Source organism: Nicotiana sylvestris, chromosome 3 (assembly GCF_000393655.2).
Source record: "Nicotiana sylvestris chromosome 3, ASM39365v2, whole genome shotgun sequence".
NCBI lineage: Eukaryota > Viridiplantae > Streptophyta > Magnoliopsida > Solanales > Solanaceae > Nicotiana > Nicotiana sylvestris.
The window spans coordinates 150,616,595-150,636,180 of record NC_091059.1 but is presented as its reverse complement, the minus strand read 5'-3'; positions in this window follow the sequence as shown (position 1 = coordinate 150,636,180).

Below are 19,586 nucleotides of genomic sequence, written 5' to 3'. Positions count from 1 at the left end.
GAGTGGAGAGGGACTCCTGGTCATTCTACCCGTAGTGTCATCTCTTATGTGAAGGCTCGACGTATGGTCGAGAAGGGGTATTTGGCTTATTTGGCATATGTTCGTGATTCTAGCGCTGAGGTTCCTCCTATTGATTCTGTGCCGGTTGTTCGTGAGTTCCCTGAGGTATTTCCTTCAGACCTGTCGGGTATGCCACCCGACAGGGATATTGATTTTTGCATTGATTTGGCTCCGGGCACTCAGCCCATTTGTATCCTGCCGTATCGTATGGCCCCGCCTGAGTTGAAAGAGTTGAAGGAGCAATTGCAAGACTTGCTTGAAAAAGGTTTCATTAGACCTAGTGTTTCGCCTTGGGGTGCGTCGGTGTTGTTTGTTAAGACGAAGGACGGATCGATGAGAATGTGTATTGATTACCGGCAGTTGAACAAGGTTACAATCAAGAATAAGTATCCATTGCCAAGGATTGATGATTTGTTTGATCAGCTTCAGGGTGCCAAGGTATTCTCGAAGATTGACTTGATATATGGCTACCATCAGGTGATGATTAAGGCATCTGATGTCCCTAAGACAGCTTTCCGCACTCGGTATGGGCATTATGAGTGCTTGGTGATGTCATTCGGGTTGACAAATGCCCTAGCAGCTTTTATGGATTTGATGAACCGAGTGTTCAGGCCTTACTTGGATTCGTTCGTGACAGTCTTCATTGATGATATTTTGATCTAGTCCCATAGTCAGGAGGAGCACGAGCAACATCTTAGAGTGGTTCTTCAGACTCTGAGGGATAGTCAGTTGTATGCCAAGTTTTCGAAGTGTGAGTTCTGGTTGAGTTCAGTTGCATTCTTAGGTCATGTTGTATTGGCGGAGGGTATTCAGGTTGATCCGAAGAAGATTGAGGCAGTCAAGAACTGGCCTAGACCAGCATCCGCTATAGAGATCTGGAGTTTCTTGGGATTGACAGGCTATTATCGCTGGTTTGTGGAGGGGTTTTCGTCCATTGCAGCCCCGATGACCAGCTTGGCCCAGAAGGGTTCCCAGTTCAGGTGGTCGGACGAGTGCGAGGCAAGCTTTCAGAAGCTCAAGACAACTTTGACTACGACACCGATGTTGGTTTTGCCCATAGGTTCATGACCATATACAGTTTACTGTGATGCATCTCGTATTGGGCTTGGTGCGGTGTTGATGCATGATGGCAAGGTCATTGCTTATGCTTCGCGGCAGTTGAAGATTCATGAGAAGAACAATCTGGTCCATGATTTGGAGTTAGCAGGAATTGTTCACGCGTTGAAGATTTGGAGGCATTATCTATATGGCGTGGCATGTGAGGTGTTCACGGATCACAAGAGTCTACAGTACTTGTTCAAGCAAAAGGAGCTAAATTTGAGGCAGAGAAGGTGGTTGGAGCTGTTGAAAGACTATGATATCACCATCTTATATCATCCGGGAAAGGCCAATGTAGTGGCTGATGCTTTGAGTATAAAGTCATCCAATATGGGCAGTCTTGCTTATATTTCGGTCGGTGAGAGGCCGCTTGCTTTGGATGTTCAGGCTTTGGCCAATCAGTTCGTGAGGTTGGATGTTTCTAAGCCCAGCCGTGTGTTAGCTTGCACAGTCACTCATTTTTCTTTATTGGAGCGTATCCGAGTTCGGCAGTATGATGATCCCTATTTGTGTATCCTTAGAGACACGGTGCAACACTGAGGTGCCAAGCAGGTTATCTTAGGAGATGATGGAGTTTTGAGATTGTAGGGTCGAGTTTGTGTGCCTAATGTGGATGGACTCCGAGAGTTGATTTTAGAGGAGGCCCATAGCTCTCGGTACTCTATTCATCCGGGCGCCGAGAATATGTATCAGGATTTGCAGCAACATTATTGGTGGAGAAGAATGAAGAAGGACATCGTTGCATATGTGGCTTGGTGTTTGAATTGTCGGCAGGTTAAGTACGAACATCGGAGACCTGGTGGGTTGTTCCAGAAGATTGAGATTCACGAGTGAAAGTTGGAGCGAATCACTATAGACTTCATTTTTGGACTCCCACGGACTCAGCACATTGTATTCCTGTGACAGTCTCATATTCTTCCGAGAGGTTAAGTGAGATCTATACCCGAGAAATTGTTCGTCTTCATGGTGTGCCCGAGTCTATCATTTCGGATTGAGGTACGCAGTTTACCTCCCATTTCTGGAGAGCAGTTCAGCGAGAGTTAGGCGCACGGGTTGAGTTGAGCACAACATTTCATCCTCAGACGGACGGGCAGTCCGAGCGTACTATTCAGATTTTGGAGGATATGCTCCGAGCTTGTGTCATTGAATTTTGAGGCTCGTGGGATCAGTTCTTGCCTTTAGCGGAGTTTGCGTACAACAACTACCAGTCGAGTATCCAGATGGCTCCTTATGAGGCTTTGTATGGTAGGCAGTATCGGTCACCGGTTGGATGGTTTGAGCGGAGGGAGGCTCGGTTATTGGGTACGGATCTGGTTCAGGATGCCTTGGACAATGTCAGGATTATCCAGGATAGGCTTCGTACAGCTCAGTCTAGGCAAAAGAGATATGTCGACCGCAAGGTTCGAGAGTTGACTTTCATGGTCGGTGAGCGGGTATTGCTTTGAGTGTCACCTATGAAGGGCGTAATGAGATTTAGGAAGAGGGGAAAGCTTATCCATAGGTTCATTGGTCTGTTTGAGATTCTTGATCGAGTGGGGAAGGTGGCATACAGACTTACGTTGCCGCCGAGCTTATCAACCGTGCATCCAGTGTTTCATGTGTCCATGCTCCGGAAGTATCACGGCGATCCATCCCACGTGTTAGACTTCAGCACTGTCCAATTGGACAAAGACTTGTCATATGAGGAGAAGCCGGTAGCTATTCTAGACCGGCAGGTTCGTCAGTTGAGATCGAAAAGTTTCTCTTCTGTTCGTGTTCAGTGGAGAGGTCAGCCTATTGAGGAATCGACCTGGGAGTCCGAGTCTGATATGCGGAGTCGTTATCCCCATCTTTTTTCCGACTTAGGTACTTCCTTCTTATGTCCGTTCGAGGATGAACGGTTGTTTTAGAGGTGGAGGATGTGATGACCCAAACTGTCATCACTTGTTTTAAAATAAAATTCAGTGTTCTGAGGCCTAAAAATCTCCCTTTTACCTCACCTTGATTTGCGTACGTGGTCTGGACCTATATCCGGAAAGCCTTCTATGTGAAAATATGAGAAATAGAAATTTCTAGAGTTAAAATTTGGTTATGGTTGACTTTGGTCAACATTTTGAGAAAACGGACCCGGATCCGTATTCCGATGATCCCGGGAGGTTCGCAGTAAAATATGGGACTTGGGCGTATGCCCAGAAATGAATTCCGAGGTCCCAAGCATTAGGAATCAATTTTTGAAAGAAATTGTTTTACTGAATTATCTAAGAAATGAAGAAAAGAATTAATGTTTGAAACCATTGGTATCGGGCCCGTATTTTGGTTCCGGAGCCCGGTACAAACTTGTTATAATATTTAAAAGATAATTGTGAAATTTGGTAATAAAAATGGAGTCTATTTGACGTGAGTTGGACTTCCGGTTGAAGAGTTATGAACTTTAAGTGTTCTTGAGGAAAATGATGAGTTTTGAGGTTTAATCCATGGTTTTACATGTTATTTTGATGATGTGATTGCATGAGTAGGTCCATATAATATTTTTGAGTTAGTATACACATTTGGTTTGGAGTCCCGAGGGCTCGGGCGAGCTTCGGGTAGGTTCCAGGATGTCTTAAGCATAAAATATGGATGTTGCAGGTTCAGAGAAGTGCAAATCTCTGAACCCACCAGTGCGGTCCGCATTGGTTTTGTGCTGTCCGCAGTGGGGGTTTTGCGGCCGCACTCGATTTTTGTGCGGTCCGCACAAGTTCACTGGTCTGACTTCGGAAGCCTATATCTTTTTATTTACAAGGAAATTTGAGATAATTCAAAAACGAAAGTTGTAGCCCTTCGTGTCTAGTTTCCAGAAAGGTAAAGAAACCACAATTTGGACATCTGTAGAGAATGTTAAGGCAAAAATACTAAAGCATGTCACTGCAGTCAACCTTGTGAGCTCCGCGGCTGCACTCCATTTTGTGCGGTCCACACAGGGTGTTTGAGAGAGGTATATTTAAACGGGATTTTCAGTTATTTTTTATTTTTCAAAACCCCAAAAACATAAGAGACGATTTTTCAAACAACCTTTCTTCTCCAAAACATTAGTAAGTGATTTCTAACTCATTTTCTTTACTCCTTAACTTCTTTTTACAAGATTTTATCCTAGAATCTAGGGTTTTCATGGTGGAATTGGGAATTTTGGGAAAAACCTAAGAATATTGAAATTTGGGGGATTTAGACCTCAAATTGAGGTCGATTCCAAAACCAATTGAATATCCGGGCTCGGGGGTGAATGGATAATTGGGTTTTGATCCGAATTTCGGGTTTGGACCAAGCGAGCCTGGGGTCGAATTTTGACTTTTTGAGAAAAACTTTAGAAAAATTATTTCCAAGCCTTAGAATTGATTCATTTAGCATTTATTAATATAATTAAGTAACTTGTGACTAGATACGAGCGAGTTGGTGGTGGAATCAAGAGGTAAAGCGATAGTTGAGGCTTAAATTGTGTTCGTGGCATCGAGGTAATTGTTTGGTCTAACCTTAGCTTGAGGGATTAGGAGTTGTATCCTATTTTCTACATGTTATTTGTTGAGTACGATGTATAGGCATGGTGACGAGTATCTATACGTTGGTGTCACGTATGACCGTAAGTCTTAAATTGAAATTGTTGTGTTCTTGATAAATCATATGAATGCCTAAGTTGTTGATTCTCTGTGTTGAGCAAGGATTATGATTATTCTCGTGGGAATTACTTATGATTGAGCATTGGTGCTAATTGAGGTATTTAGATATTGGAACAAGTTTGGTTATAGCTGATTTCCCTTGCCGGGACGTAGTTACTTATATTGTCGATTCTTTTGCCGGGATAGTGTTGTTTCTTTATTGATCCCTTGCCGGGACTCTTGTTGTGATTGGTGTTGAACTGTATATGTGGATCGGGTTGCACGCCGCAACAATATTATATTTATATCGGGTTGCACGCTGCAATAATATTATATTTGGATCGGGTTGCACGCCACAACAATACTTTATTTGGATCGGGTTGCACGCCGCAATAGTGATAAATGATATGGATCGGGTTGCACGCCGCAACAAAGTTAGTATGTTTTGGGATGGGGTTGCGCGCCGCAGCAATTGATAGTACAAAGTGTTTATAGATTGGTTACGAGTTTCTTATTATTTTGCTGTAATTTCTAAATTGTTCTTATGTTTTTTTCTTAATTTACTGTTGGTACTGATATTCCCCCACAACATGTACCCTCTCCCATCTTTACTTGTTTATTCCTGTTTTATTTTTCGCTGCATATTATATAACTGCATAGGTTATTTGGTAGTCTGGTCCTAGCCTCGTCACTACTTTGCTGGGGTTAGGCCAGGCACTTACCAGCACATGGGGTCGGTTGTGTTGATACTACACTCTGCACTATGTGCAGATCTCGGAGTGGTAGCTTTTGGACTATAGCATTGGGTGCCTGTCTTCAGTCCAGCTAGAGATCCCGAGGTAGTCCTGCAGGTGTCCGCAGGCCCGACGTTCTCTTCTACCTTTATATGTATTCTGTTTTCATTTGCTTCCGAGATAGATTGTACTTTTTTTTCATACATTTGTATGTAGTGTTCATAGACAGCCCGTGATATTATGACACTGGATTCCGGGTAGAGATGTATGTTGTCATTGTCGTACTGTTTATGGTTAATTTATCATATTAAGTCTTCCGCTTGTATCTAATTATCATTAATATTTCATTGTTATTAACATGTTAGTTTAAATAGTTAAAAAGGATAAATAAAAGAGTTTGGGATTATGTATTACGCGACTTGCCTAACTTTCCCGAGTAGGCGCCATCACGACTTCCGAGGGTGAAAAATCCGGGTCGTGATATTTGTTGAGTTATATTAGGAGTCTATTGCGTTAATTGATTCACTTACCGTTTTTAAACAGCCGAAGACCTTTTTTCCACAAATTCTGTTACTGTATTCACGAATACAACTCGCGAATACAGTCGAATACATTCTCTGCTTAGCTGGACTCCTCTGTTTTCCGCAGAGTTTTGCTACTGTATTCATGAATACAGTAGCAAAAATACATCGAATACAGTCTATAACAATTGAAAACATAGCTATAAGAAGTAATTTAGTAAATGGTATATAGCAAGCTAATAATCACTAAAACATAGTGATTTCTAAAAAAACATGCATGTAACCCATTTTTTGGTGGCAATACACGTGAATTCAATTCTAAATTGATATCTACAACTTAGTCTCCATTAAAAAAACATGTAACTCATTTCTTTTGTTGATAATACACGTGAATTCAATTCTAAATTGAATTCTACAACTTAGTTAACATTTATATTCATATACACAAATATTAATTATAATTACCAAGTATATATATATATATATATATATATATATATATATACTAGTTTCTCGACACGTGCGTTGCACGTATATACAGAGCTATGTAGTACATAATTTTCCAGAATACTATAAATATTATTAAAATAGTGATTTGAGTAAATGATTAAATATTTAAAAAAAACGTACAATTTTCTTGTGAAAAATCATTATAGATCGCTGTGTGGAAATTTCTTTGTCGATGTTTGTCATGATCCAGATTTCTCACCCTCGGGAGTCGTGATGATGCCTACTAATGAGAGCTAGGTAAGCCAACCCTTAACTACCTTTTTCATTAACAAATTACTTCTTTTAATAATTATCAGTGATAGCATGAAAACAACGGAATTAAATAAATAAGCGGAAGTCCAAAATTAAATAAGCTGAACAATAATGCGAAAGTCAACATATGCCTCTACCCAAGAACTGGTATCACATCACTCACGAACTACTAAGAGTAATAAATACAATCGTTTGAAAGAAATATAACACTGTTTGTCTCGAATATATGAGATAACAGAATGAAAGATAAGATAGAGGAGACGCCGGGCTTGCAGACGCCTGCAAGGCTACCTCGGTGTCTTAGTGGACTGAAGGCTGGCTCCCGCGCTACTGCTGCTGTCCAGTACCTGGATCTGCGCAAAAGAGCACAGAGTGTAGTATTAGCACAATCGACCCCATGTGCTGGTAAGTGCCTAGCCTAACCTCGGCGAAGTAGTGACGAGGCTAGGACCAGACTACCAAATAACCTGTGCAGTTCAAATATCTATATGTACAGCGGAAAAACAATACAGGAAATAATCAGTCAATGTGGGAAGGGAAAACATGATGTGGGGAGGTAATAGTTCCAAATAGAAAACCTCAATAAAAGAAAGAAACATCAAAGCCAAAATATCGAAAAGAATCAGAATTCAACGATTTACACGGCATCACCCTTCGTGCTTTTACTCTCGTCCTGACCCAATCAATCGTATAATAATAATGTGCACGACATCACCCTTCGTGCTTTTACTCTCATTCTCACCAAATCAATCGTATCATAATAATGTACACGGCATAACCCTTCGTGCTTTTACTCTCTTTCCTCACCACATAGTCAATGAATATCGGTACGGAATGGTACATCGTACGACACGACATCACCCTTCGTGCTTTACACTCTTTCCTCACAATATCAAACAATGCACGGCATCACCCTTCGTGCTTTAACACTCTTCCTCACCCAAATAACAATCATAAACAAAGGGGCAAGGGAGTAGACAAATAATGGTAGAAATCCCGGCAAGGGAATACAATTAAATAGCTAAGTCCCGGCAAGGGAACAATATCAATAAATCTCAATATTCCAACAAGGGAGATAATCAACAAAACAACAAACATCCCAGTAAGGGAACAATTCAATAACTTTTTCTCTTTATTTAACTTCTTACTTTATAACTCACTTTACCACTTAAGTCAACGCTCCAAAGGGTTCAATTATCTCATATACCTTCACAATTCGTATTATAACTCGAGCCAATGCTCCTCGAAGTTCAAAGATCACAATGTCTCTCACATGCTTTTTTACAACACATAGAAATCAACATTAAGTCATGAAAGATACAACAAAAATCAGAATATCCGCAATATAAAGACTCACGGTCATGCTAGACACCAACGTATAGATACTCGTCACCATGCCTATACGTCGTACTCGACAATTAACATGTAGCAAATAAGACTCAACTCCTAATCCCTCAAGCTAAGGTTAGACCAAACACTTGTCTCAAACTTCCACGGCCAAATCAATCCTCAATTAACGCTTTTCCTCTCGAATTTGGCTCCAAATCGATTGTATCCATACAATAATGACTTCAATACATCAATAAATGCTAAACAATGCGAACCCAATGCCTAATTATAGCTTTCCAAGCATTCTTCCTAAATTCCCAAAAATCGACCCCTGGCCCGCTTGGTCAAAATATGGGATTCGGACCAAAATCAAATCACACATTTACCCACGAGCCCGAATATATAATTTGTTTTCAAATTCGACCCCAAAATGAGGTCTAAATCAAGAAAAATCAAAAAGCCCTAACTCTACGCAATTCCCTAATTTCTACCCTTAATTACATATTTTAGGCCTAGAATTACAATAGATGTTAATGGAAATGAAGAAAACGAGTTAAACAATGCTTACCCAAGAAACTTTGGTGAAGAAATGTTTCAAAAATCGTCTAGGAGCTTTGGAGAAGAAAGGGTTTATGAAAATGTTATGAAATCCCGTAATGGTTCTGTTTTGGGGTTTTTAAAATAACTGGGCAAAATTGCCCTTCGCGTTCGCGAGGGGCATCTCGCGTTCGCGATGGGTCAGGTTTGAAGACCTTCACATTCGCAACAATAGGCTCGTGTTCGCGGAGCATTAGCTCCTAGAGCCTTCGCGTTCGCGACACAGTGATCGCGTTCGTGTAAGGTAAATGCCCTATCCCCGCCCAGGCTCGATTGGCCTTCGCGTTCGCGAAGCCCCTGCTGCCTTGCGTTCGCAACCTGGGCTACGCGTTCGCGTAGAAGGAAGTTCCTTCAGCAACATTTTACACATCGCGTTAGCGAGGGTTCTCCCGCGAATGCGAAGAAGACCATACCAGAACTGGAAACCTGCAACTTTCATAAGTCTAAAACCACTCTGAAACACCTCCGAAACACTCCTGAGCCCTCGGGGCTCCTAACCAAACACATTCACTAACTCAACAATATCATACGAACTTATCCATGCGATCAAATAGCCAAACTAACCTCAAAAACAATGAATCAAACCTCAAAATTAAGAGTTTTTCCAAAAACTTCATCAAGTTCAAATTTAAGATTTTAAGTCTGAAACACGTCAAACGACATCCAATTTTTACCAAACTTTACAGAAACATCTTAAATCATATATAAGACCTGTACCGGACGCCGGAATCAAAATACGAGCCCGATACCAACACGTTCTAATCAAATTTCATTTCAATTTTCCTTAACAATTTCAGAAAAACAATTTTACTTAAAAATTCATTTCTCGGGCTTGGGACCTCGGAATTCGATTCCGGACATATGCCCATGTCCCATATTTTCTTATATCACGGGTCCGGGTCCGTTTACCCAAAATATTGATCGAAGTCAAATTTATTCATTTTAAACTCAAAACTTAGCATTTTTCACAGAATTTCATATTTAAGCTTTCCAGCTACGCGCCCAGACTGCGCACGCAAATCAAGACGACTCTAAATGAGGTTTTCAAGGCCTCGGAAGTACAAAAAGGATAAGAAAACAGGTGATTACCCTTTGGATCGTCACAATGTCACGGCGATTGGATATTGTTTGAACCTACAAACATGAACAATCAAAATTTAATTAGATACATATGATAATTTTACTTATTTTAATTTTGTGAGGTGCAATCTAATGAAGCATCTCAACTAATTTTATATTGTACATCAAAATATTTTTCATGTGTGTAATTTAAATCTACTTTTCATTTGTACTTTGTACATGCAAATTACATCTAAAAAATATGAGATAATTAAAAAATTAGTAATAAGTACTAATTAATTGTGTACAAAACTAATTCATAAATTCCTATAAATAACTACCAAAGATAGTGTCTTCACTAAATTGTGTAAACGAAGTTGCTTGGATATATTTAGTGACTTGTTAATAAGATTATTTGAAGTATAACAACAATAACAATAATCTATATAATATAGGTTTTGTACTTTCTACGTGAATCATGATAAACATTCTTATTTGAGATAGACAATAAATTAAAATAATTTAACATCTTGTGATGGCGGTATTTATTATTTTTTAGTTAGTATATTAAAATATATCAATTAATTAAAAGCAAAAGTATTACCAATTATGTGACCTAGTAATCCAAGTAACTTGTTAAAAAAGAGAGAGTGTAGAACACAAATTTACATTGGATGTAATATTAAATTTACAATAAATAGAATAACAATTTTCAAATGAAAGTTTGTGCCGAAGAAAGTTTTTATTTAAAAAACAATGCCAAACATCTCCGAACAAAATAAAATATTGAGAAGTGTTATGATAAAAATCAAAATATGGTGGATGTCTACTCTTCCTCCATGATCTTTCTCTCAAATGGTTAATGACATATTTAATGACATATTTTCTATGTTCAATGACATATTCCATGACATATTTTCTTCACTTTTCATGCCTATATAAAGGCCTTGTAATAGATAGGAAAATACACACAATTGAAGAAGAAAATCTCTTCCTTCTCTCTATCTCTATTTCTTGTTCATGTTTTACTAAATTGCTTTTATTTCATAACACGTTATCAGCACGAGTCTCTAACCAATTGTATATATACCTACAAAAAAATTTCCTACATCCGAAAAAATTACAATTAGAAGCTATACATATCATCACATGGTTAAATGTAAAGAGAAACTACATATGGTAAGTAATGAAATGTAAGAAGGTATGATTATCTTATACTTGTCATTCCTTTAAAATCTCATATGCACACAACTTCGTACTACACCTGTATTGCATAAGCACATATTAATATTACATCTTTTATATCACATGAATGGAATAAAATTTTCGAAGTTCTATATGTGAAAATCATAGTAGCAGTTAATTGTTGATATGATGCATGTCATGGTAACCAAGGATATTTTATATAAATTGTCCTATGCATATTTATGTGTTAACTATCTTCAATCTGTCTTGCCGCTTTAAACATTTTCTTTTACTTGGATGAATATTTTTTTTCCTTTTGGATTTTTACACTTGCATATAGCACCAAAAAAAAGGAATAAAAAATAAAATAAAATTGGTCATACTGATTAAAAGCATAAATCATCTTGGAGAAAACAAGAAATACTTCACATCTTTATCTAGGTTGATTAATTACTTCTTTGAAGTTTGGAAAACAAATCAACTATTGAGAAAGTATACTTCATAATTTATGATTGTATCATTTGAAAGCAAACAATGATTAGTATGACTACTAGAAGAGGTATTTTTGAGTATCCATGACCTACTTGATGCTTGCTACTGACTTACCATTTTTAAGTATTTTATATGAATGATGCACAAGCTACAACTGGTAAGTTGTGACCTATAATGTCACTTTTCAGGTAATATAAATGTTGAATTTATGTATTAGTACTATATATATATGTATTGTTACCTATATGGTGTATTTTTGATAAATTTATTCACTAATTGCTTGGTTGAATTGAGTGAAGGAAAGTCATGGCATTTAATCAAATCTAATAGGTAGGGTATACCCCGAAAACAACAATATTTTTGAGAGAGGCTCAATAAATATTATGACAATGATTTTATGATTTTTTTAAACTCTAATAGAATTTAAAAGAAATATTCTGACTACAAACGGTTGTATTTCATATAGATGCTACAAATGATTAATAAAGCTTTACGCTGATTTGAGATTTGTACATTTATTTAACAAAGCAAATTTGATTTGCTAAGATGCAAATTAGTTGTGTATAACTTTCTTGGCATGTGATTGAAATTAAGTCTTGAGAATGAATCTCAATATTGTTTAGCCTATTATGTCATTGATTGAGGGTAAGACATCGAGATCAAGTCCTGATGCTCCATAATGATAAGAGTTGGGTTTGAGTCCCAATTTATTATGACCTAACATGCCTTTATATTGGTAAGATATTGGGTTTGAGTCCCAATGTACCATATTTATGATATAATGATGACTAAAAAATAATAATATATTTTTCATGAAAAGACATGAAAATTGTCCCACTTGATTTGCTACATTCTTGAAGTAAATGTGATAGCATTGCATAATAAGTCTAAATGAAGACAAGTGGTTGAACAATGAACGAGAGCGTTCCAAATAATAATAATCATCACAATGATTATAAAAGGAGAACAACAAGGTTTCTCAAAATAGTCCTTCAAAATGTGAAGACAATGTTTATCATCAAATTGGTATGAAGCACATCGTTGATTATGATCCATTCCTTGAAGAGAATGTGACTTGTGATAAGCATTGAGAATGCAGACCCATTCCTAAAGGTGAATGTGGTAATATGTGATAAAAGTAATGAATAAAGACATGCAAGGCATGATTGGATGAGTACCACACAACTCACCTTTGAGGGAGGTTTGAATGAAATAAAGAGAACAAATATTATTGTGTGGTTACACGAATATATCATTGGTCTCGTACATGTGATACGCCAAAATATTTTGGCATACCTTATAAAAATTATTAAAGGCAAAATTAAAGCAAGAAATAATTTTACTTATGATAATTTTGACCATGACAATTTATTATGATATAAGTTTCTCCGTGAAGGAGACATTTACCATATGAATGGTATGATAAAAGATCTTGTAGTACAAAAGTTGTTAAGAGCTCCGAAAAAACTAATTTATTACTACCCAGATGAATAAAATTATTCATGACATTGATATTGTAAAGTCTCAAAAGAAACTTTTTGAATTTCAAATGTATAAGTCAAAGTGGTTGTCAGATTGAGACTATAAATGAAATGAAGATTGAATATCTTCATATTTCTATAATCATACCGGGTAAATATAAAAGGTTACCCGATTTTCTTCCTATTTGAACTACACAAATATAAGCATGATGATGGAATCATATGCCACAAGTAAACTAGAGGTTTACTAAAACAAATATTAATTGGCATGACAGGTTGACCATCTCGGTTCAATTATGATGCGAAAAAATTAATTAAGAATTATATTGACATATATTGAAGAATAGAAGATTTTTCAAGAATTCTCTTGTGCTGCTTATTCTCATGATATACCAGTTAAGGTTGGGATTGAATCCCTTGATTTCTGGAACGAATAAAAGGTGATAAATATATGGGCTCAGTCACCTGCCATGTGGACCGTTTACTAATATATGATTTTTAATAGATGCATCTATTCTATGGTCACATGTGCATTTGTTATCAACTTGCAGTTTGACTTTTGCAAGATTGCTTGCTCAAATTATTAGAGCACAGTTCCAGAATATAAATTATGATGATTTATCTTGATAATACTGGTTTAAATCCAAGTTGATTTAGCAGAAATTGTATGCCTCCAATTATAGCTAAATCATTGGTTATGAGAACAAAACTCCCAAAAATGAAATTTGTATGAGATTTATTATTTAATATACAACAACACTTGTACGCATCTAGCCAAGTTATAAAAATTTCTCCCTATCACAATCGGTTCAGGGTTAGGAACCAAATAATTTCTATATAGAAATATGGATGTGCTATATGAATTAATTATGCCACCAAAATGCACAAAGATGAGTTCCCAAAGATGGTTGGGAAATGTGTTGGTGATTCCAACATTAGGGGGAGAAAATGGGCAGCTGAGAAAGTGATACGTGAAATGAATTATTATGAATACATATAGATCCTCGCACAAGAAAATATAAACTTGAAGTTCAAGTGATAATTCATTTACAAATTATTGCCAGACGCATTTGCTGACCCAAAGCTAAATGTCATATTTCAGCTGCTAATGCTCCAAATAGAATAAAGTCCATGAGGGACAGAGTCTATGGCACGCATGAAGTGTAACAGACCAATCGGTTCCAAAGATAAAACTCCTTGAAGAAGGAGAGGGGCAAATATTTAAAATGGTCATAATAAGGAGGCAAGTGCCCTAGAAGAGCACCACGACATAACACTTCATAAGACCTCATGGGAGAGGCTCAGGTACCTGAAAATAATGAAATAAAGAGATCTCAATAAGTTATGTCGTTATTGGGTAATAATGGAACCGACATAAAATGATTGTCGACAATATTGTTAATATAATGTAGCGCTCAATATGATTAATATTGACGAGGATCTTGAGATCAAATCTATCATGAAATTTGGACGGATAAAAGATTGGCCAAATAAAAAATACGCAATGAAATTGACTTCACTTGAAAAATGTGAAGTCGGACGGATAGTCCAACACCTGAAAGTATAAAGTCAATTGAGGTATAAATGTGTTCTTGTGCGAAAGGTTCAAGTCGATAGACATAAAGACGACTTGTGGCACAAGAAAATTAGTAAATATCCTCACATTGATTATATGGAGACATGTTCTCTTATAGTGGATATAGTCACTTCAGGTTTTAATCTGGCAATATATGAAAAACTTGATATGCGTATAGTGGATATCATTGAAAGATTTAAATTGTCTTGGAGCATATTAAGGTTTCCAAGAAATTTATTAAATAAAGCTTCAAAAATCCTTATACGGATTGAAACAATCAGGGCGCATGTGGTATAATCGCCCGAGAGAGTACTTGTTGAAAGAAGGGTATACAAATAATTCAATTTGTACTTGTGTCCTTATAAAAGGATTTGGATTTGAATTTGTTATAATCGCCATGTATGTTGATGATTCAAATATCATTAGAACTCCCGGAGAGCTTCCTAAAGCAGTAGACTATTTAAAGAAAGAATTTGAAATGAAAGATCTTGGAAAGACAAAATTTTGTCTTGATCTACAAATTGAATATATGAAAGATAGAATTTTTGTCCTTCAATCAGCATACACTAAAAAGATTTTAAAGAGCTTCTATGTGGATAAAGCACATCCATTAAGTACCCCGATGGTTGCGAGATTACTCGATATAAATAAAGATCCACTCCGACCTCATGAAAATAATGAAGAACTTCTTGGTCCTAAAGTACCATATCTTAATGCAATTGATGCGCTAATATATCTTGCTAACACTACAAGGCATGCCATAACTTTTTCAGTTAATGTCTTAACAAGATATAGCTCTGCTCAAGGAGAAATTGGAATAAAATCAAGCACATATTGCGTTATCTAAGGGGGATTACCGATGTGGGCTTATTTTATGGCAATGATTGCAATACCGATCTTGTTGGTTATGTCGATGTGGAGTATTTATCTGACACACACAAGGCTTGATCTCAAACATGTTATGTGTTTACATGTGTGGCACTGTCATATCTTGGTGATCGACTAAGCAATCAATCGTGGCTACTTCTTCTAATCATGCTGAGATAATTGCTATTCATGAAGCAAGTCGAGAATGTGTATGGTTGAGGTCTACTATACATCTTATTCAAGACAAATGTGGTTTGAAGTGTGATAAACTACCCACAATTTTGTATGAAGAAAATACAACATGCATTGCCCAATTAAAGGGAGGATTCATAAAGGAGTTAGGACAAAACACATTTCACCTAAATTATTGTTCACACATGATCTTCAAAAGAATGGTGATATTAATGTGCAACGGATCCGTTCAAGTGATAATATGGCTGATTTGTTCACCAAATATCTACCGGCGTCAACCTTCAAGAAACTAGTGTACAAGATTGGGATACGAAGGCTCAACGATGTGAACTGATGATCTCATCAGGGGGAGTTAATACGCGTTGTACTCTTTTTCCCTTACAAGGTTTTGTCCCATTGGGTTTTCCTTGCAAGGTTTTTAACGAGGCAACCAAAAGACGTATTTCTAAATATGTGTACTTTTTTCCTACATTAGGATTTCTTTTCCCATAGGGTTTTTTCCTAATAAGGTTTTAACGAGGCACATTATTTATGGACATCCAAGGGGGAGTGTTATGATAAAAATCAAAATATGGTGGATGTCTACTCTTCCTCCATGATCTTTCTCTCAAATGGTTAATGACATATTCAATGACATATTTTCTATGTTCAATGACATATTCCATGACATATTTTCTTCACTTTTTATGCCTATATAAAGGCCTTGTAATAGATAGGAAAATACACACAATTGAAGAAGAAAATCTCTTCCTTCTCTCTATCTCTATTTCTTGTTCGTGTTTTACTAAATTGCTTTTATTTCATAACAAGAAGTTACTTTTTCTTCATGAGCGCTTGTATAGAAACATAGCAAGTTTTTAAACAACGCCCTAAAACAATATTTCAAATCATGAAGGACATCATTTAATGTAATCCTTTAGATGGTCTAATTTTGTAAGGGATAATATATATTTTGTGTGACATCATTTAAAAACTAATACGCCTAAGAACAAAGAGATATATTCTACAATTTTGCATCAAAGCTCTTCAATGGAATCTTAATTGAATGAAACTTTCTTTATTGTTTCATTTTTGCATTTAAATTTTCATGTGCCTAGAAAAACCTAACTATTAGCACTTTAAAGAAATCTTCTTCCAATTTTTAGGATTTTTAGAATATCTCTTAAACCATACAGTAGGAAAATTAAAGGGATGGTTCAGTTGTAAATTAATACATGCATGTTTGTATGACAAGATATTTTTCAACAGCCAAAATAAGAATAAGTAGCACTAATTTTCACTTTCACAATCAGATATATTTCTCATACTTCTCATACTGTAAATATAAAATTTTATCGAGGTAAAAAAATAAAATAAAGTTTCATCAAATTTGATCTAACAAACAAGCATAGCATCTCTCATTCCCACCAATATAATGAACATTATAGGGTATTAGAAAGAAAAATAATTATAGGGTGAATCGACGATTTTATCGAACATGTCATGTTGGATATCTTTCTTTCAATTTGTTTGTCTGCCTTAAATTTATCACGGTAAGATTTGGTATTTGTAATGGTCATATGAGATTATATGCGAAAGAATGGAGATAAAACAATTGGCCTATTCTATTCTTTCGGAAAAAAGAATGGGAAATAATGGATTGAAGATCCCTCAATTTAACGTTGAATTTTACATACATGTGCATGCACATACAAACGCACATACTTATACGTATACATGTAGGTGATTTTATTCAACCCGATAAAAAGAATGAGTTCTAAAATTGAAATAGTATATTGAGTTAAAAATAATAGCAATATACTCTTCAACTCTAGGAGAATTGGTTATTTAAGGAGAATGACATATTATTTTATATAGCCGGGAAAAAAGAACTATGAAAAATTTAAAGGAAATAACTATTCTTTTATGTCACTAATTGGCGGTAAGAAAATCATTTAAACAGAAAGTTTTTTTTCTCTCGAGAAATGACACTTAAATCAATTAGTTTTCATTCTTGTATTTCTCTATCTACTTTTCGGAAATATTGTCACCATAATTTCTATGTTCTTTTATTTGTTTTCCAGATTATAGTTCAAGTTTCTAATTTTCAATCATGAATGCTCAATACTTATAGGAATTTAACTTACTATCTGGAAAAAAAAATATTGTCAATGAAATTTAACTTGCTAATTCTATAATGATTTTATGTAATTTCTTATATTAATTACCTTTCAAATGATCTATTCTAGTATTTAATCTGGAAACTATTGTGTATTATACAATATCCATGGATAAAAGTAAAATTTCTATATACCCTAGTTCTTCCCTAAGCGGAATTTTATGTTGAAGTAGTAAAAAATCAAATAATCAAAAGCAGTCGCAAATTTAAAAAATTTAACAAACGGTAGTAAAACATATGATTGTTTGTTCTTTTCTTAAAATGGACGAAAGAAATTATAAACTCACATGATATCCATGATATGTTGAACGACGAAACCCTTCGCAGGGATCAAACCAAAGATAATATCTTTTTTTTCCCCTCTACTTGTGCTGCCATTTTCATACAAATTTGTCCCAAACAGGCTTTTCCTCTTAGCAAGGAAGCAACGTGAATATATTTAATAAAGATATTTAGTTACTTATTAAAAAGTCACAACTTTTTAGAAAGGACACTTCAAATAAATTAGTTTTTTTTCTTTTTAAAAATATTACTATTATATTTTAAATTTTCTATAAATAGGGTAATTAAGATTTTAAGAAAGATTTTAATATATATATATATATATTAAAATCACATGCATATTTTAACCAAGAGATATAATTTAAATTTCTATTCCAAATAGAAAACTTCAACTTATCCACAATATTAATTATATCTTCTGTGCTACCAAAGAATATAATAATATTTTATTTGGACTAATAACTAAATATATTTGACTAATTAAATTCTTTAATTTAATTATCAAATAATAAAATAATTAATCCTTTAGCAAAGATCAGAACACTCGTTAGTGTGCGACCCCATAGGTTCAATACTAAGCTGGTAGTAAATTGATCACATCAATATACTAATCAAGGGTGACCTCTAGCAACACTCCTTAACGACCGGATAGCATGAAATATGCAATTTACTCTCAAGAACCCGTAGAAGAATAATGTATTAAATCCTTTTGTCCTTATAGCTCTAGGTCACCCTAGGATATGGTTCAACTGTCAAATCCCAATAGGCGATCAATTATATGTTCATGTCAAATATAATCGACCATTGAATGACCTAAGAAACTCTTTTCTTCTTTCATTCAGTCGCGCTGGCCAAGGTCTTAATTTGGTCAGTTATAATTCATGACAATATGGAGCTTAAACTCATTACCAAGAGTTGACAGATTCCATCTTGATCAATCACTAATTCTATAAGTATTTAATCGTACCCAATATCCTTTCAACTATCGCCCTAGGGCCATATATGTCTAATATCAAAGCACAATAAATAACTTGTCAATTACTATTATAATATCAGGTCAAGGGAAACTCTTACATCACATTCTTCAAGAGAATATCCTATTGACAGTTTATGGTAATTCTAACTATTAAGAATTATCTAATGAATCGATTCAATGATCATATCTCTATATACATCATCTATTTCTGTGATTTCGTTAATGAGATCAACTAATCTTTATCCCACAAAGACGATCATATAAATATTGATCTAACCGGATTACTAATATCCAAAATAATAATCCTACGATCAAGAACAAAATTTGGATTAAATTGTGAGAGACTTTACTCTCATTATCATGATCTCCATCATGATGACAAGTCTCAAAATTTAATCAAGTACCTTATTAAATTAATCAAGCAATTAATAATAACTATGATAAACGAATATCAAATGTCATATATTTTTGTATCAAATAACATTCACAAAAATATATTCAAATCATTAAATATGAGATTGGATCTCGGATATATCTAATATATTTCTAACAATTCTTTGAAAATCAAAAGGCATATTCGAAATTATGACGTGGTTGAGATAGCAAATC